Source organism: Theropithecus gelada, chromosome 2, assembly GCF_003255815.1.
Source record: "Theropithecus gelada isolate Dixy chromosome 2, Tgel_1.0, whole genome shotgun sequence".
In the NCBI taxonomy this organism is placed as follows: domain Eukaryota; kingdom Metazoa; phylum Chordata; class Mammalia; order Primates; family Cercopithecidae; genus Theropithecus; species Theropithecus gelada.
In genome coordinates, this window is record NC_037669.1 from 86630830 (window position 1) to 86651438 (window position 20609).

Sequence of the window (20609 nt, forward strand, 5' to 3'; positions counted from 1 at the left end):
GTCCCCCGCCCCCCGCCCGCCCCGAGCCGCCCACGGCCCGCGCCGCGCCCCGGCGGGTCGGCAGCCCGGCGCGTGGTTCTGCCCGGCACCGCCTGCGCGCTCGGGGTGGCCGCCGCGTGGGACTCGGGGTGCCGCCACGCCGGCCTGGTCCGGCTGACCTGCGGGCTCCAAAGGGTTAAGCGCGCTCCAGCCGCGGGCTGCCCGGTTAACCCCCTCCGCGCCGCACGGTGCGCTCTCCCCTCGGGACCCGGAGGAGGCGGGCGGCGCCAGTGGCTCGCGCGGCGCTGGGGTGCGGATGAACCGCTCCTCCCCGCGCATTTCTGGGCTGGGGGAAAAGCTCCGGCTCCAGCGCCCGCCCCGACTCCGCGCCGGCCTCCCTCTGAGCACACCTGGAGGAGGCCCCGCCCCCTGGGAGCACAGGTGCTAGCGGGCGGTAGCGGCTGCGGTCTCCGAGTGCACCCTCGTCACGGCTCGGTCGGGCTCCCTGGCTGCTCCGGAGCGGGGCAGGCGCCCCCTCCTTTCCTCGGGCCCTTTCTGGAATGGGGGGATGGGGTAGCCCGGCTCTGTAGAGAGCACTCAGTGCCCCAGGTAACTGCCTGCAGCTGGAATCGCGAATCCAGGGCGCCCCCCAACTTCTCCGCTGCCCTGCGCCTGGCCTGGCGTCGCGGAGGGCAGCGGGGATGGGGGGCAATATCTCCCCCCGCCCCAACCCGCCCCCATGTGTGTTTAGAGGCAGGTACAGGGAAGTCAAAGCCAAGGTCTTTCAAACCGCTTGTGTTGCTCAAGGAAATAGACAGTGCTGCTGAAACTTGCCTCCAGTCTGGGGAGCTGAAGGGAATAGTTTGTTTTTTGATACCTTCGCTGGCTCGGATTTAGGGTGGGGGAGGTTTGCAAACGGCAGCTCCTGTCTAGAGGGGAAAATACTTTATCTGGTGGATGACTGATATTTTTCATTTAGCTTTGTGCTGGGTGTTAGGAGAAGGGTGTCTGCTTTGTTACTTCACAGGATTCGATTTATTTGCTTTTCCGATCTGCATGTTCCTACGGCGTTTTAGAACGTTTCAGAACAGTGACTTTAAAGCAAAAATAAAGTAAAAACTCAGCGTGAATTAAGAAAAATAAGTGTTTATGGGAAGGTGCTCCTTACCCAGAGGACACTAGTCATCCTCAATTGTTGGGGGGCACCTGGGCAGAGAGACTGGGGACCAGATAGAAGACTCTCCAGGGGCCTTCCTGAGGGGGTGTCTGGTCCGTGAGGTGAAAACAACCAGGCTCTTGTCCTTTTTTGTGCTTTGTTTTTGGAGACTGGCGAGGCGAGAAATCGCCCTGTGGTCTAATAACAATATAAAGCTGGCCTGGGCCACCTCTCCTATGGCTGCTTCTGATCCAAAATCTTAAGGGATAGAAGACGGTTCCCTCCAAAGAAACTGCCCATCCAAGGAGCATGTATGAAATTCACAAGTACATATGTCACTTTCAGAAGTCTTGGTCTAAAGCCTTGCCTCTTGAGGCCTTTTCTACAAAATCCCGTGAGCAAGTTTGTTTTATGATACCTTCGCTGGCTCGGATTTAGGGTGGGGGAGATTTGCAAAGGGCAGCTCCTGTCTAGAGGGAAAAACACTGTATGTAGTGGATGACTGAGCCGAACCGTATTTGCTCATGGTTCAGTTCAGTGCAGCCAGCATTCATAAGGCACCAGTTAAGACTAAGGGTCTGGTCTAGATGTCAGGACAAATCTGTGGCACACTTCCTTCCTCAAGGACAATCTAATGACAGAAGAAAAGTGTGTATGCTTTTTTTTTTTTTTTTTTTGAGACAGAGTCTTGCTCACTGTGTTGTCCATGCTAGAATGCAGTGATGCAATCTCGGCTCACTGTAACCTCCGCCTCTTGAGTTCAAGAGAGATTCTCCTGCCTCAGCCTCCTGAGTAGCTGGGACTACAGGCATGCGCCACCACTCTCGGCTAATCTTCGTATTTTTAGTAGAGACGGGGGTTTCACCGTGTTGGCCAGGCTGGTATTGAACTCCTGACCTCAGGTGATATGCCTGTCTCGGCCTCCCAAAGTGCTGGAATTACAGCCGTGAGCCACTGCACGCCTGGCTGTGTATACTTCTTTCATGCCATGCAAACATAACAGCTATAACAAGTATGAAAAAGCACTATACAAGCATCAGACAGATTAATTGTAACTGAGGGAACTGAGACGTTTTCACAGAAGAGAGGGCATTTGAACTGATTCTTAGAAACTGTCCAGGAGAAAGAGGGATGAATAGGTGGCGTACAGGGAATTTTAGGGCAGTGAAGCTATTCTTTATGATACTGCCATGATGGATATAGGACATTATGCATTTGTCAAAAACCCATTGAACTGTACACCACAAAGCATAAACCCTAATGCAAACTATAGACTTTTGTTAATGGTAGTACCACAATATTGGTTCATCAATTATAACACTGGGGTGTACCAGTGTTATAACTGTGTATATCGTGTAGCCCACCAGTGCAAGATGTTAATAGGAGAAACTGTTGGGGGAGGGAATATATGGGAATTCTGTCCTTGCTGCAAAATTTTTCTGTAAACCTAAAACTGCTCTTAAAAAAATAAAGTCTATTAAAAACAGGTGACTACTTTTACAGGGCATACATGATGTATGAGGAATGAGCTTTGGGGGTAAGAGCAAAGGCACAGGGGAGATGACCAGGAGCACAGTGTGGTTGAGGCGAAGACCACCTGGGCTAGAGGAGGAGGAGGCTGGAAAGGCCAACCCAGATCTGTGGAGGAAGGCTGGCTGGCTAAGAAGAGGAGATTCAATTTCTTGGCAGTGAGAGCCAGTGAAGGTGTTTTAGCTCAAAAGTGACATGATTAAATTGTGGTTTGGGTCTCCAGGTTTTATGCGTTAGATCTTAACAAATTTATGGTATTGCAGGAGGGTGTTGGGTTTTTTAATTATTTTTAGAAACAGGGTCTCACTGTGTTGCCCAGATTGGAGTGCAGTGGTGTGATCATAGTTAACTGTAACCTGCAAGCCCTGGCTTCAAGCAGTTCTCCTGCCTCAGCCTCCCAGCGTGCTGGGATTATGGGCATGAGCCACTGCTCAGCCTTGAATTGGCGTTTCTGACATTCCATCCCAGTTTCTGAATGAGTCTCATCTTGGCGATGTCTCCAGCAAGCCTTTTTTTTTTTTTTTTTTTTTTTTTTTTTTTTGAGGGCCTTGATTCAGCACAGCTCTGGATGCGTTGGCCCACTGGGTAATTTAAATATTTCTATCCCCATGATAATGCAGACTACTGAATAAATAAATAAGAAGATTTTTTAAAGGCTTCCTGTGTGCCAGTTTCTAGGGTAGGCACTTTATATGTACTAACTCATTTAATTCTCATAACAAGCCTGTGAGGTACTATAAAACCCTCATTTTGGCCAGGCACAGTGGCTCACACCTATAATCCCAGCACTTTGGGAGGCAAAGGCAGGCTTGAGTCCATGAGTTTGAGACCAGCCTGGCCAACATGGTGAAACCCGTCTCTACTAAAATTACAAAAATTAGCCAGGGGTGGTGGCATGTGCCTTAAGTCCCAGCTACTCGGGTGACTGAGGCAGGAGAATTGCTTGAACCTGGGAGGCAGAGGTTGCAGTGAGCAGAGATCGTACACTGCACTCCAGCTTGGGCTATATAGAGCAAGACTCTTAAAAAAAAAAAAAAAAAAAAAAAAAACCTTGTTTTACAGACAACAAAACCAAGGCACTGAGGAGTTAAGTAGCTTGCCCAAAACCACACGCAATTACTTAGTGGCTGAGCCAACAAGACATGAGGAAAGGTTAAAACAAAAGATTTCAGCTCTAAATCAGCTACATGTGCTATAACCCAGTTAATGCTGCTAACACACTATTGTGGGGTCTTAATCTCCATGACCTTATTTATAAAGCACTCCCACTTGAAGGCACTGAGCTGGCATGCCGGACATGGTTACCTGCCTGCACTGCATTTCAAAATACCTTGCTGACGGCCCAATCCAGAACCTCACCGTCTCACACCCCAGGTCATGCACAAGATGCCCATTCTCCATTTTTCCTCCCACAAATAATCCATCTTGTTCAAAACACACCATGTCCCTTCCCTAACCAAAATATGTTTGCTTCCTCCTTCCTTCCACATTCAACCTAAACTCCTCTGACTAGCGTTCAACCTTATCATCTCGCACCATTCACTTTCAACTGTGGTCTGCAGTCTCCTCATTAGACTGTGAACATGCTGTGCTCATTTCTGACTCTCTGCTTTGGTTCCTGTTTATTCGCTGACCTGGAATCCCTACCTTGCTGACTTGCTGACCTCTCACTAACCCCTCTCCATTGAACAAGCCTCAGTCAAGTCTCTGCCTCCTCCAGAGGCCTTCTCTGATCGCTCCTGCTGCTATGGACACTGGTGTGCCCCCACCCCTACCTCCCCTTCCCTAAAGGCCTGCAGCACCTGGCTTTCCCTTTGATGACATACATTCTTGTGTCTTGTGTGATTGCTTCTTGGCTATAAATCCTGTCTCTCCAACCAGTGTGGGTCCTTAAGCAAGGATCACCTCCTTAACCCCCTACCCCCGCTGCTAAGTGTTATGCTCACAGTGGATACTAAATACTCCGATTAATCTGCATAGGATCATAAAAGCCCATATAGATCACCAGAAATTGTCAGCTGAAATTAACAAAAATCCCATAAAGTTTATGGTAGCACACTTGGCCCTGAGATGATAAAAATATAAAACAGAGGGACAATTGGGTCTTTGGCACACCAGGAATTCTAATTAAGAAAGATAAACAGATCCCGAAGGGTATATGCAGAACATATCCTTAAACAAACTGTGAAGTTGGGTTTGAATGAGTTCCTCCATCCACAGGTCCTGGTGCTAAGAGGGGATAGCCTTGACCCACTAACCACCAGAACAGGCAGATTAAGTGGGTGGGGACATGTGTTCCAAGTAGAGGAATGGCATGCACAAAGTCAGGCTGAGAAGTCCAGAGTACGTGCAGAAATTAATAAGTAGATGGTTAGGCTGGGACCTAGGGGCCTTAGGAGATAGTGGTGGTAAGGAAGGTTGCAAAGGCAGCACAGAGTGGCTGGTGTCAGGACCCTAGTGTCTGGCTCAGCAGTCTAGGTGTTACCCTACACCAGCAGTTCTGATTTTTTTTTTTTTTTTTTTTTTTTTTTTTAATCTCAGGACGTCTCTAGAGTCCTAACAAAGAGCTTTTCGTTTCTGTTTTTGTTTTTCAGAGACAGGGTCTCACTCTGTCACCCAGGCTGGAGTGTAGTGGCACAATCACAGCTCACTGCAACCTTTTAAAAAATTTTTTTGTAGAGATGGGGTCTCACTTTGTCAAATCATTCTCCTGCCTCAGCCTCCCGAAGTGCTGGGATTACGGGGATGAGCCACTGCACCCGGCTTAGAACATTTTTTAAATCATTTATAATTCACTTGAAAATAGTTACCAGCCCATTGCGTGTTCTAACATACTTTTAAAAATGAAAAGTAACTGTTTTCCAGAACAAAATGGTGAGAAGAGTGGTGTTCTCATTGTTTGCAAATCTCTTTACTCTCTGGCTGAAGACAGCTGGATTCTCCTTTGTGCTCCTGCGTTCAATCAGTAGTGATAGAATGTTTGGACTGAAGTACATGAAGAGTATTCAGCCTCACACAGGTATATAGTTGGAAAAAGGAGGACTGTTTCAGTCGCCTTTTCAGATAATCGTGGGTATTATTCTTTGCCATGAGGCCAAAACTTGACTTGTAAAAGTTAGTTGACATGTGTAATTTCAAACCATGTCAGTGAAACTTTTTACAATGTTACATTAAATTCTATCAGTCTATTTCACAGTTTGAATGGATCTTTTACCCATGCATGATTTGGTAACATTATGCATTGGTCATCTGGAAAATCCTGGTTCACTGAGTTACACAGGTTTTCCAAATGTTGACACATTTCATTATACCATATCAAAAAGCCACATTCATTGTTATCACCACCAATCTCATCAGAAAGTCTTTAAGTATTGGGAAACTGTCAAGCTCTCTGTGGTAGACAGAAGTTTTTCAAAACTCTAATTTTCACTTGAAAGCTGAAATTTTGTAATTGGCACAAACACTGTCAAGATTTTCTTTAAGGTAACAGGCTTACTTCATTCATTTTCAAGAAAATAACTGCCAAATACTTAGGTCTGAATAAACATAGTTTTTCAGTAAAAATGGTGTTCCACGAAAAAGTAAGCCATCCAGCCTCCTACCTCAAACCATCACACAAGCGAGGCAGTCGTATACAGCAGAAATGCTTTATGCATTTGTCCTAATTTGTTACTCAGAATATTAAAAAGACATCTACCCAAGGATTAAGATTTAATAAAGTTAATTATTTTTACTGCTTCACCAAGGAGATTATTAAGTAAAACTGGCTTTTTTTTTTTTTTTTTTTTTTTTACTGTGAGTGCATGACAGAGAAAAAGGCAGCATCCACCAGCACACTTTGGTGTCACTGCCCTGATTCATGCTAAGACACCAGCAGTTTTAAACACTGTTGATTTTGTACCATCAGTGCAATGTCAACACATTAGGGAAGACAAATAAGTCTTAATGTTACCATGAAAATAGTCTTGACCTCAAAGAAAGGGCCTTTTGGTCCCCCAGGTAGGGTTACCAGATAAAATACAGGATACCCAAATGTTGCATGGGGCATACTTACACTAAAAAAAAAAAAAAAAAAAAAAAAAAAAAAAAGCTGTTTATTTGAAACTCAACTCAAATTTCCTTGGGCTTTCTCTATTTTTATTTGCCACAATTGGCCACCTTACCTCCAGGGGATCATAGACCACACTTTGAAAACAGCTGCTCAGGCTGCTTTGGGTCATTTTTGAGCAGAGAAATGGTATCAGTTGTACTTCATGAAAATAGCTCTAACCTTAGTGGGCAAGGTAGATCAGAGAGTGAAAAGATTTGTAGAGTACAGAAAGGTCTGATGGGTCCATTCAGAAGATGTCACTTTTTGTCTTAATCAATACAAGATTTGTTGATGAATTTCTTTAGTTATTCTGAAGGGCAGCACTACTCTGAGATTGGGCAGGGAAAACAGGAAGCTAGCAGAGGGCAGCTCCCTGTCTAGTGAGGTCCCCTACCCCATGGTGCTAACTCGCTACTCTCCCCATCCACTGCCATCCCCCACCATCGTCAGGACTTCTCCATTACAACTGACTTAGGCCTCACCCAGCAAAATTTAAAGTCCTTTCTTCTGGCTTCGGCCTCATTGCATAGAGTCCAGCTGGTCTTTATCCTCCATCAAGTGACTGTTCACTCGAAGAACAGGATTTACATTTCACATCAGACAAAGTAATTCCAATTGCTTTAACTGGTTCATTCCCATCCCCTTTGACCCAATTCTTAAATCTTATCCATCACTCTCTGATGCATCAAGTACTTTCCACTTCCAGAGTTGGGAAATCCTGGCAGAGTCTAGTATATGCAGTCAACACCCCATTATCCATGCTAACTGAAAGGAGGGAATAAGTCTGAAGTTTCCCATCTGTGGAATAAACTGGTTATAAGACATGATCTCTAAGAGTTCTTCACATTCTAGGATGGCATATTGGAGAGCCTAGACTTTGGAGCCACATAGAACTGGGCTCAAATCCTGGCTCTGCCAGCTGCTAGCTATGTTGTTTGGGGGATGTCACTTACCCTCTTAGGGCCTCAGTTTTCTCACCTTTAAAACAGAAATAATATCACCCATCTTGTTTATGTATTGCAAACATTTAAAATACTGTTTCAGAGCTTCTGACACATACCATCAAGTTAAATCATATAACTTATGTGAATTTAAATATACTCAGTTACAGAGAGACGGAGGGAGCCACTTAAGTGGTGCTGGCAGGAGTCTGTCCCTCCTTTGACTGGTCTTAGTTTTTACCTTTATATCCTGACTTTAGAACTTAACTCACCACCTCAATTAAAATATTAGGTTAGTACAATTACTTTTGCATCAACCTAATACAATCCACTGTAATGGCTCTCCTTTTTGTTAAGTGCATTCTGTCGTTCAAATACAGTCCCAAAGCAACTGAACACAGTGGTTTTATTAGTAAGTCTTTGAATTTTGCTTAATTTTAATTTCTGTTATTTAGTATTTAAGATTCAGTAATCAATGCTGACAACCCCAAAGCAGGACAGAGATCATAGTGAAATAGATAGTTAAACACATGCACATAAATGCAGCCCTGTGTCTCATGCTGAATGTAATTATAGGTGCACGCACACCCCACACAACACTGGTTTCAGTCAACACCACTACATAGCCATCTCCAGGTTAAAAGCATAAGCTAGCTACTGGAAATAAAACTGGTGTAGTCACACGCTGCAATGAAAAAATCACACAGATCTGCATCCAATCAACCACAGGAGCAAATTTATGAGGACAGGAAGTTGTTAGGGAGATCCAGAAAGTCAATAAACGTCAGAAATTTTATAGTTCAAACATTAGAGTTACCTTTTTGTTTCTTCAGAGCAGTTGTTAAAATATTTAATTCACAAAACAAAACTGATGTTTAAATGGCACCAGTATCTCTCAGACTTGGCACCTACCGTGTATGTGGACCTGTTTACCTTTCTTACTACTCAAAAAAAAAAAAAAAAAAAAAAAATCACTAAGTCACAAATCCTTAATACTGACATAAGCTTGTTAAACTTTTAAACCAGTACTTTGGTGGAGCATTAAATAGGAAATCATTAAAAATATTGACCTTTTGTAATCTCAGTTGTCTAATAAGACCCTCTGAAATAAGCACCACCCCTCTACTCCCTTTTAACACAGTAGAGAGGACTTGGCCACTTTAGTAACGTTTTCTTTCTGTTTGACAAAAATGCAATATGAAAATGCAGTGACCTCTCACAGCTTCATGCTTATGGTTAAAAATGGATGCTAAAAATTGGAATTGGACTGTGGGTTTGAAAATTTGATAAAATAGCCAAACTTTATACTTCCTAGGTTATTGGAACAAACACACAGGGGAAAAAATACTTTTTAAAAGGTTCTAATTTGAGAAACTTGAAGAGGAAGGTTATACGATCCAAAACTACTTATTTGAAGAAGAATCGTTATACAAACTTAGACAACTCACTAAGGATTATCTGTTTGGTGTCCTAATAACCAGGTTGGCACGGTATTCCATCCAGAAATATGGAACTTTCCGTTTTTCTGTTTTATCTTTTTTATGTTGCTATTTTTAATGTGTGTTTATAATACACTGAAGAATCTCAGTCAATCACGTATTGAGCAAAATAATCACCATGGCAGGGAGACACACATGGTAGTCTTTATTGTCAACATGTCTATAAAACTGAATAAATATTTGTTAGTGTTCCATTGTGATAAATACAAGGAACACGTGAGGCTGAAAGGGAACAGTGTCGAGAGCACCATAAATTTTCAAAACCTGACATGACTTTAATGGCAATTAACAAAGAATGCCAGGGTGTATGGGAGAGTTTTTGCAAACACACTACATCACAGACAGACTAGACCTTTAATGATGTGACAGAGTAGCCAAAAGATAGAAGATTGGACATCTTGTCCCAGGAAGCTAAATATTTAAGTGGTATAAAAAGGTCTTGCAGGATTCTGAACTTTCTACCCATAGCTTGCCTCCCTTTCCTTCGTCAGGCCTCTCCTTGGCTTCCTTTCCCAGCTCCTCGGTCCTAACAGGGTTCCTTTCATCACCCATAGACCTTTCTTCTTGGAAATTTCTTCCCTCTAGTCCCTTTACTTACTCCTCCAAATACTTCTTCATGAATCTCCAAAGTGCCCCAATTATTATAGCTCACCAGAGACAGCTAAAGGCAAGGTCATCATCCTAAGGAAGATTTAACAAGAAGAGGCAGAATATCAAGGTTCTCTTCCTGGCCACACTTAGTTGACATCCTAGAACTCTGCAATGGTACAATTTAGAACTAGAATAATGGCCAGGTGTGGTGGCTAACTCATGCAATCCTAGTATTTGGGGAGACCAAGGTGGGAGAATCACTTGAGGCTAGGAGTTCAAAACCAGCCTGGGCAACATAGTGAGACTCTGTCTCTACAAAATATATATATATGTATATATATATATGGAGAGAGAGAGAGAGCAAGGTGTGGAGGCATGGTGGTGCATGCCTCTAGTCCCAGCTACTCAGGAAGCTGAGGTGAGAGGATTGCTTGAGCCCAGGAGGTGGAGGCTGCAGTGACTATGACCATGCCACTGCACTGCAGCCTGGGAAACAGAGCAAGACTCTGTCTCCAAATCCATAATAAACCACAAGACCCATGGTTTTCAGTGTAGTTGCCCTGACAGCAGCAGCTGCATCATCTGAGAACTTGATAGAAATCCCAATTCTGCAACTCACCTCAGACCTACTAAATCAGAAACTCTAGGGGTGGGGCCCAGCAATCTGTGTCTCAACAAACCCTCCAAGTGATTCTGATTCATTCTAAAGTTTGAAGACATTGCACTGTACAGATGAATTGCTTTTTGTAAGATTTCTTCTGGTTGTAGAATAGATTCTGGCAGCATAAGGAATGTTAATGCCCTTGTGTTTCAATAGTACTTATCATGTGAAAAGCACAATAGCTTATTCTCTTCGTTCTTTTCTTGATTCTCATAAAATCCCTACAAAGTAATGCAACTGGATCTGTTTCACAGAATCTTGTAGGACTTATCATGTAAATAATACAATTTATGACAGCTTTGAGGGCTGGAAAATGTTCCTCCACAAAGCTAGCCCAATGACCTGATGGAAGACTGTGTGTTATGGTTTCAAGGATACCGAAAAGATCAAATTCTACACTTTTCCACCCAGTTCACTGATGCCAGAAATTCCAACATCATAGCTTAAAGCTTGAGTCCTCCATCTGAATGCAAATATCCCTGGAATATCATAACAAGCCCTTTACTTCTCGGGTTAGAGATGGAAGAAAGAGGATATGAGCACCCTGTTCTCAGGAAGTGGAATGTCTACACCTGCTTTGAGAAGACTACTCCAAAGGGGATATCTAGGGTCACTATAGGCAACTTTGCTTTCTCCATAATTTTGCCAAGGGCCAGGTGTGCACACATAACCAGGTGTACATTGTAGGTGCATGAAAACCTTAAGGATTGACTGTGGAGGCTGAAGGAGGAAGAATGAGTAGACCTTAACAAAGATAGAAGTAAATGGGCAGATTCCTGCCTTTTGGGACACTAGGAAAGATTAAAAGCCTCACCCCCAAGCCCCACCCTCCTAACCCTACCCCCACCACCAAATTAACATGGAAATAGATCAGTAGATCTTCCAATTCTATTTGGTTCTCTTCTTCCTCACCTGTCTATACATCCCTTTTTTTAAAAAGTATTATATTTATATTGTACCTTATAGTTTGCAAAGCACTCTCACATACAATGTTCATTTGCTCACTACAGTCCTAAGAAAAAGATAAAATTCTTAATTTACTAAGGAGGAAACCTGGACTTGGCTACTGCCAATACATGGCAGAACTTAGATTTGAATCCTGGTTTTCCAATTCCAAGCCTGCTTCTTTCATCTATGTGCATTTTCATTTTTAATTTAATTTAATTTTTTTAGAAACAGTGTCTCACTCTGTCACCTAGGCTGTTGTGCAATGATCACGGCTCACTTCAGCCTCAACCTCCTGGGCTCAAGCAATCCTCCTGCCTCAGCCTCCTGAGTAGCTGGGACAACAGGAGCAAGCCACCACACTTAGCTAATTTTTTAATTTTTATTTTTGTAGAGACAGGGTCTCACTGTGTTTCCCAGGCTGGTCTTGAACTCCTGGTCTCAAGCGATCCTCCCACCTTGGCCTCTCAAAGTGCTGGGATTACAGGCATGAGCCACTGCACCTGTCCCCAGTGTGTATTTTCAATCTGGTTTGCACCCAACTGCAGGGATGAACCATGCATTGATGCTCAACTCCCATACTCCCTTAAAGAGAAGGTTATCAGGGATCCAGAGCCCTGGCATACAGTGTGAATCCCAGGCTCCCATCATTCAAGCAGGTTCCCAATTTGCTGCCACTGTTTACCTCCTCCCTGCTTTTAGAGCACAAGAGCTTAATGACTTCACAGATGGGCAACATTGTCAGCCATGGAAAAGACATTCTGCTACACATAATTGTACTTTGAAAATATCACTGTGGAAGTGTGTGGATGAGTCACAGAGTTGGCAGGGGAACTTCACATAGGCCAGGCCCTTCTGGTAATGAGCCCCACAGGGCTCTGAAGGTGGCCCAGGCCATGGTTCTTCACTGACGCCAAGCAGAGGATTGCTATGGCCAAGCTGAAAAGACATCCCTTGCTCTGTCACTAAGGCCAGTACACTTGGTTCATGCATAGCCATTTAGCCTAAAGTTATCTAAAATTTCTTCCAAGCCTACAATTCTAATTTATACACAACAAAAGCCTTTATTCTGTTATCCGGTTATCTTGTATCATTTATATGACTCCAGCTTCCACCTTAGTGATAATAAATTACAATTCAAACTTCCAGTCCTGCCCTTTAACCTAAGCTCAGTGCCACATCATCTAATTCCTGGCAGATGTTGCCACCATCAAATTTAAGTGGAAATGTATAAAACCAAATTCACTTCTCATTATCCTCTACAAACCAGCTCCCCATAGCAACTTCTAGCACAGCCATGTTCTCAACTCTCAGGACTCAACATGACGGAGCTGTTTTCTTCACTTTGCACATTTGGTTCGTTGCTATTAATTTCTGTTCTTGAGTACACTCTTCATACTGTTGCCTATCTGATCCTTATTAAATGTTCTTCTGTGAACTGACATTGTCATTCTTGCTTTATAACCATGAAAACAGTAGTTCTCAGCCCTGTCTATAGGTTAGGGCTCCTTAAAACTTCCAGTGCCCAAGCCCCATCCCTAGAAAATTCTGATTCAGGGGCCCTGGGGGTGGGGACCAGTGGTCAGTACCACTGAGAACAAATGTCCTGAACTACAGCAGTTTTCAGACTTGAAGGGGTATGAAGTCACCTTTGGATCTTGTTAAAATGTAGATGTGGATTCAGCAGGGCTAAGCTGGGCCTGAGATTCAGCATTTCTTTTTTTGTTTGTTTTTATTTTTTATTTTTGAGACAGGGTCTTGCTCTGTCCCCCAGGCTGGAGTGCAGTGGTGCGATCTCAGCTCACTGCAGCCTTCACCTCCCAGATTCAAGCAATTCTCCTGCCTCAGCCTCCCGAGCAGCTGGGATTACAGGTGCGTGCCACCACATCTGGCTAATTTTTGTATTTTTAGTAGAGGTGGGGTTTCATGATGTTGGCCAGTCTGGCCTTGAACTCCTGACCTCAAGTGATCCACCTGCCTCCGCTTCCCAAAGTGCTGGGATTACAGCTGTGAGCCACCATGCCCGGCTGAGATTCTCCATTTCTAACATGCTCCCAGGTGATGTTGATGTTTCTAGTTCCAAGGCCACACTTTGGGTATCAGGGTCCTAGAGCATCAAGTCTAACCTCCCATTCTGCCTGATTTTAAGGTCCTGGCCTCATTTCCTGCTGCTTCCTTCTTGCACCAAGCCAGCTCCTGACACGTCCAGACACGGACCCTTCCTCACCATCCTGGTTTACTTGGAATGCCTGACTCCCTTCTCTCTACCTAGTGAGAACTCTCTGCATCCTCACCCCTCCATCAGGATCCAAAGGGCCCAAGCCTTTATCTACCATTTAGTCTTCCCCAAACACTCCATGGTTTATTAATCCCTTTTTCCTCTAATCTCAGCGCTATAGAAAGTACAGCGATCCTCCCGTCATGTCCTAAGCTCTGCAGCTGACAGCAGAAAGAAAACTGGACCGAGAGAGATATGGAAACTGGGCACATCTTGTAACTGCTGGCAAGTCATTTTCCCTTTCTAAAAAAAAAAAAAAGCTCCTCAGAAACTTGGTCCAGCAGAATGATCCTAGGGACATGGGAGGCAAATTGTAATCAACTGCAGACATGTCAGCAACTGAAGCTATTCCTAAGAACATTCAAGTGAAGAGAAACTTAAGAGATCACTTGGTCTCACCATCCCTCTCTCCCCAGATTTTTCTGGTAGAAGCTGAAGTCCTGATAAGAGAAAGAGCTTCCACAGATACCCAATCGATCAATAGCAGGTTCAGGACCAAAGTCCATATTTCTGAGTTGTTTTGTTTTGTTTCGTTTTGAGACAGAGTCTTACTCTGTCACCCAGGCTGGAGTGCAGTGGCATGAATTCAGCTCACTGCAACCTCTGCCTCCGAGTTCAAGCAATTCTCGTGCCTCAGCCTCCCGAGTAGCTGGGATTACAGGTGCACACCACCATGCCCAGCTAATTTTTTATATTTTTAGTGGAGACAGGGTTTCGCCATGTTGCCTAGGCTGGTCTTGAACTCCTGAGCTCAGGCAATCTGCCCACCTCAGCCTCCCAAAGTGCTAGGATTACAGGCGTGAGCTACCGCACCAGGCCATATTTCTGAGTTTTTTATCCTTCCAGATGTAGCAACTTCCTAAACGTTTAAGGGAGCCACCACTGCATCAAGCAGACAATGTGCTGATGCACAGTGATTAGTTGGGCTGGATAAACCTCAGGAAACATTTAATGGCAAGATGTTATAAGAGGGCAATCTACAAGGTAGGACACCCTGTCAATAGCAGAATCTTCTTGCCTTCCACCAGGGACCAGGCCCTACAATCCCATGTACGACTCCTGATTATCCAGCTGAAGCAGAGTTCACCTTTTTACCCCTGGCATCAAGGTCCTCTGCAATCTGGCCCTAACCTAGCCTTCCAGCATCCCTCCCTACTGGAACTTTCCACTCAGACTCACTGTTTCTCACACATACCTTATGCCTTTGCTAATTCTTAAGCCACCAGATTGCTTCTTGGGCACATGAGTCCATGTGGACACGGTTAAATCTCCTGCATGCCCTTTGATATCTTGACGTTTGGAATTGAGTTGGGCGATTGCTCAGTGTGAACAACGATTCTACACTTTAAGGAACTGGGACATGATCTTTCCAAGATAAAAGGGCTTTTCTTTCTTTTCTGGTTTCCTAATGCCACCTCAGGTGACATTCCACTGTGTGGAGCCCAGACCTTTATCACGCTGTGGCCAGAGATGTTTAATTGGACTTTTAAAGATGAGAAAGCAGCAGGGAGCTGATTGTCAGCTCTCTGACAAGACTGTGCAGCATAGGTGGCCAGCAGCACAGAGGAGGGCTGGTCTGCCCAGTGTCATGACTGTCTCCACTCCTGGGGCAGCGAGGTTAGGAGAGAAGGGGAAGATGTGCCAGTGGCAGCACAGCCTTCAGCAGACTCAGTACCAGATTGTCCTATATTCCGTTTCTACCCCAAGAACTGTACTCGCTCAGGAGGCAACAAAGACTTCTTTTTTAAAATTACCCTTCTTCTTAAGACAAACTTTTCTAAGCCTTCATAGTAAAAATTTATTTTTATATTTTGATAATGCGTTTTCATCTCCATGCAACCCTTTAAGCCTCTGAGGTAGGTCAGGGAAAATATTAACACTTCCAGTTTATAAAGGAGTAAACTGAATTCATTATGCTGGGATGTGAGTTTGCTGAGGTTATGCAACTAGTCAATGGTTAAGCCAGAACTGCAGATCAGCTGTCAAAGATCACTGATGAAACAGCAGATAAAAGCTATTTCAAACAGGACGAGTAGAGTATACGACTCCAATTCCTGCTTCTTAATGCCATTCCCTGAAGAAAAAAGATCCCTTTGTTTTGACAAGTGTGTGGAGAGCAGACTATGCCCTAAAGGCTAATTAAAAAACTGAGGTTCCCACATCCACCCTCCATCCTGGGATTGGACTGGCAGAGACTACAAAGAAACACAGACATTTCCAGAGCACACGAGGCTATCTATGTGCTCCGCTGCCTCTAGGCACTGAGGAGTTCCTAGGTCCATGAGAAAGCTGAGAAAGCTACTGACTGAGGATGAGAACCCGTGGGTGCTGCTATGAGCAGACGGTATGCAGTGTGGCCATGAACCCAGATCACCTGATTCATTGTCAAGACGAATAGGGCTCTGGCAGGTCAGATCTGCCACTAAATATGTGAAGTGATTCTTTCCTACTATTTTTCTTTTTTCTTTTCTTTTTTTTATTTTTTTATTTTATTTTATTTTATTTTATTTTTGAGACAGGGCCTCACTCTGCTGCCCAGGCTGGAGTGCAGCGGCACAGTCATAGCTCACTGCAACCACAAACTCCCAGGCTCAAGTGATCCTCCTACCTCAGCCTCCCAAGTAGCTAGGACTCCAGCCACACACTACCACTCCGAGCTTTATTTGTTTTTATTTTTTGTGGAGACGGGGTCTCTTTATGTTGCCCAGGCTGGTCTTGGACTCCTGGCCTCAAGTGATCCTCCTGCCTTGGCCTCCCAAAGTATTGGGATTACAGGTATGAGCCACCACACCTGGCCTCATGTTATTTTCCTCAGAAAGATCTGAGATAGGAGAAAACCTTCAAAATTAATGTATTTTCCTTCTCTTGAACTTTAAGGCTGCCACAGCCCTCACCCTCATTAGTAAAGGCTTGAGGGTGTTTTCAGGAAACTACGGAGAGTAGTTTAAATTTTCAACCCTTTAAAAAGTTGAAAGTTATCCTTTCAACATTGCCTGTGAACAGGTTTTCATTTTTCTTTCAGTAGAATCTACACATCACTAAGAAAATATAGAGGGCATTTCCCCAAGCAATATAGAGGGCAATAAAAAGGATTCCCTATTTAATAAATGGTGTTGGGAAAACTGGCTAGCCATATGCAGAAAGCTGAAATTGGACCCTTTCCTTACACCTTATACAAAAATTAACTCAAGATGAATTAAAGACTTAAACATAAGACCTAAAACCATAAAAACCCCAGAAGAAAACCTAGACAATACCATTCAGGACATAGGCACGGGCAAGGAGTTCATGACTAAACCAAAAGCAACGGCAACAAAAGCCAAAATTGACAAATGGGATCTAATTAAACTAAAGAGCTTCTGCACAGCAAAAGAAACTATCATCAAAGTGAACAGGTAACCTACAGAATGGGAGAAAATTTTTGCAATCTATCCATCTGACAAAGAGCTAATATCCAGAATCTGTAAAGAACTTAAACAAATTTACAAGAAAAAAACAAACAACCCCATCAAAAAGTGGGCAAAGGATATGAACAGACACTTCTCAACAGAAGACATTTATGCAGCCAACAAACATGAAAAAATGCTCATCATCACTGGTCATTAGAGATATGCAAGTCAAAACCACAATGAGATACCATCTCATGCCAGTTAGAATGGCAGTCATTAAAAAGTCAGGAAACAACAGATGCTGGAGAGGATATGGAGAAATACTAATTTTTTACACTTTTGGTGGGAGTGTAAATTAGTTCAACCATTGTGGAAGACAGTGTGGCAACTCCTCAAGGATCTAGAACTAGAAATACCATTTGACCTAGCAATCTCATTACTGGGTATATATCCAAAGGATTATAAATTATTCTACTACAAAGATACACGCACACATATGTTTATTGTGGCACTGTTCATAATAGCAAAGACTTGGAACCAACCCAAATGCCCATCAGTGATAGATTGGCTAAAGAAAATGTAGCACATATATACCATGGAATACTATGCAGCCATAAAAAAGGATGTCCTTTGCAGGGACATGAATGAAGCTAGAAACCATCATTCTCAGCAAGCTAACACAAGAACAGAAAACCAAACACTGCATGTTCTCACTCATAAGTGGGAGTTGAACAATGAGAACACATGGACATGGGGAGAAGGGGATCACACACCCCCCGGCCTACAGTGGGGTGGGGAGATCAGGGAGGGATAGCATTAAGATAAATATCTAATGTAGATGACAGGTTGATGGGTGCAGCAAACCAACATGTCACGTGTATACCTATAACAAACCTGCACGTTCTGCACATGTACCCTAGAGTATCAAAAAAAAGTATTTTAATCCCAAGAGTAACCACTAAAAATATGCAAAGAGCTCTAGCTAAGAATTAAAATGAAATACTAAACCATATTAATTCCAAAAAAGGCAAGAAAAGTGGAACCAAGAAACAAGTCATATCAGAAAAATGGAAAACAAATAAAAATGAGAGAACTAAATCCAACCATATCAATAATTATCTTAAATGTAGATTGACTAAATGCTATAATAAAAAGAAATAGATTGTTTAGACTACATAAAAGTTGTGATTCAACTATATGTTATCTGCAAGAGATACATTAAATACAAAGACACATATAGGTTTAAAACTTAAAAACTGTAAAAGAAATATCATGCAAACACTAATCATAAGAAATATGGAATGGCTAGATTAATATCAGTCAAAATAGACTTCAAGATAAGACAGACTACCAAAAATACAGAACGATATTTCGTAATGACAAAAGGGTCATTTCATCAAAAGACATAGCAATTATAAATGTGTGTTTAATAACAGAGCTTCAAAATGCATACAGCAAAAACTGAAACAGCTAAACGGAGAAATAAACAAATCCACAATCATAGTTAAAGAGATGTTAACACCCCCTCTCAGTAATTGACAAAACAACGAGATTATTAAAAATCAAAAATGGTGTAGAATATGTCAACAATGCTATCAACCACTTTAACCTAATTGATGTTTATAGAACACTAGGCCAGATGTGGTGGCTCATGCCTATAATCCCAGAGTTTTGAGAGGCCAAGGTAGAAGGATCACTTGAGGCCAGCAGTTGGAGACCAGCATGGGCAACATAGCAAGACCCCATCTCTATTTAAAAATTAGCTGGGCATGGTGGCACATGCCTGTAGTCCCATCTATTTGGGAGGCTGAGAACACCACTGCACTCCAGCCTGAGTGACAGAGCAAGACTCTGTCTCTAAAAAACTAGAACAAATAAAAAAATAAAATAGAACACTAAACTCAACAACCACAGAATATACATTGTTTTCTAACCACATTGAAATTAAATTAGAAATCAATAACAAAAAGATATCTATTATAGCCTTCCAAATATTTGAAAATTAAACAACACATTTTCAAATAACCTATGCATCAAAGAAACCGCTTTTCGTCTGACATCTCAGCCAGGCTGCAGTGATTGCCACTGCTCTGTAAGCTTTGCAATGCTATCCAAGGATAACAAGAAGAAAGACCCCAGGAAGTTAGCCAAAAAAGACAAAAACCCAGTGAACAAATCCAGGGGCAAAGCCAAAAAGAAGTGGTCCAAAGGCAAAGTTTGGGACAAGCTCAATAACCAAGTCTTGTTTGACAATTCTACTGTAAGGAAGCTTTGTATGACAAACACTGTAAGGAAGTTTCCAGTTATAGGTTTATAACCCCAGCTGTGGTCTCTCAGAGATTGGAGATTTCAGGCTCCCTGGCTAGGACAGCCCTTCAGGAGCTCCTTGGTAAAGGACTTATCAAACTGGTTTCAAAACACAGAGCTCAAGTCATTTACACCAGAAATACCAAAAGTGGAGATGCCACAGTTGCTGGTGAAGATGCATGAACAGGTCCAACTGACTGTATATTTGGAAAAACAAAACTTTGTTAAATAAAAAAACAAATCACAGGGAAATTAGAAATATTTTTAAACTGAATGAAATAAAAACATATTATATCAAATTTTGTGGGATGTAGCAATGCAGTGCCTAGAGGGAAATTTTTAGTGTCTATTGCTTATATTAGGAAAGAAGAAAGATCTAAAATCAATTCTTTAAGTTTCTATTTTAAGAAGCTAAAAAAAGAGCAAATTAAACCCAAAATATGTGAGAGAAATCATAAATATAAAGCAGAAATCAAGAAAATAGAAAACAAAGAGTATGCAAAAATAACACATCCAAAAGTTTTATTTTAAAAATTTAATAGACTCAGTAAACTCCTGGTTAGGGTGATCAAGAAGAAAGGAAACATAAGCTGTTACTATTACAAATGAAAGAAAGGATAGATCCTACAAATATTAAAAGGCTAATACTGAAATAGTATGAAGTGTATTATGGCAAAAAATTAACACCTGAGATTAAAGGAAACAAATTTCTAAAAGAACAAACTTACTAAAACTGATCTAAAATCAAATTGAAATTTTTAATACTCTGTATGTTTTTTAAAAATGAATGTATTATGAGGCATTCCAAGATGGCCGAATAGGAACAGCTCCAGTCTGCAGCTCCCAGCATGATTGACACAGAAGACGGGTGATTTCTACATTTCCAACTGAGGTACCTGGTTCATCTCATTGGGACTGGCTGGACAGTGGGTGCAGCCCACTGTCCACTGTTGGACAGAGGGCAAGCCAAAGCAGGGCGGGGCATCACCTCACCTGGGAAGCACAAGGGGTCAGGGGATTTCCCTTTCCTAGCCAAGGGAAGCTGTGACGACTACTTGGAAAAACAGGACACTCCCACCCTAATACTGTGCTGTTCCCAAGGTCTTAGCAACTGGCAGAGAAGGTGATTCTCTCCCTTGCCTGGCTCGGTGGCTCCTGCCCATGGAGCCTTGCTCACTGCTACCCCAGCAGTCTGAGATCAAACTGTGAGGCGGCAGCCCGGCTGGAGGAGGGGTGTCTGCCA

General features: G+C 42.9%; 1 pseudogene; it reads left to right on the forward strand.

Annotated features, from left to right (window-relative positions):
• Nucleotides 1-19163: 19163 nt before the first annotated feature.
• On the forward strand, nt 19164-19549 carry LOC112617402 (annotated as a pseudogene).
• Nucleotides 19550-20609: the final 1060 nt, after the last annotated feature.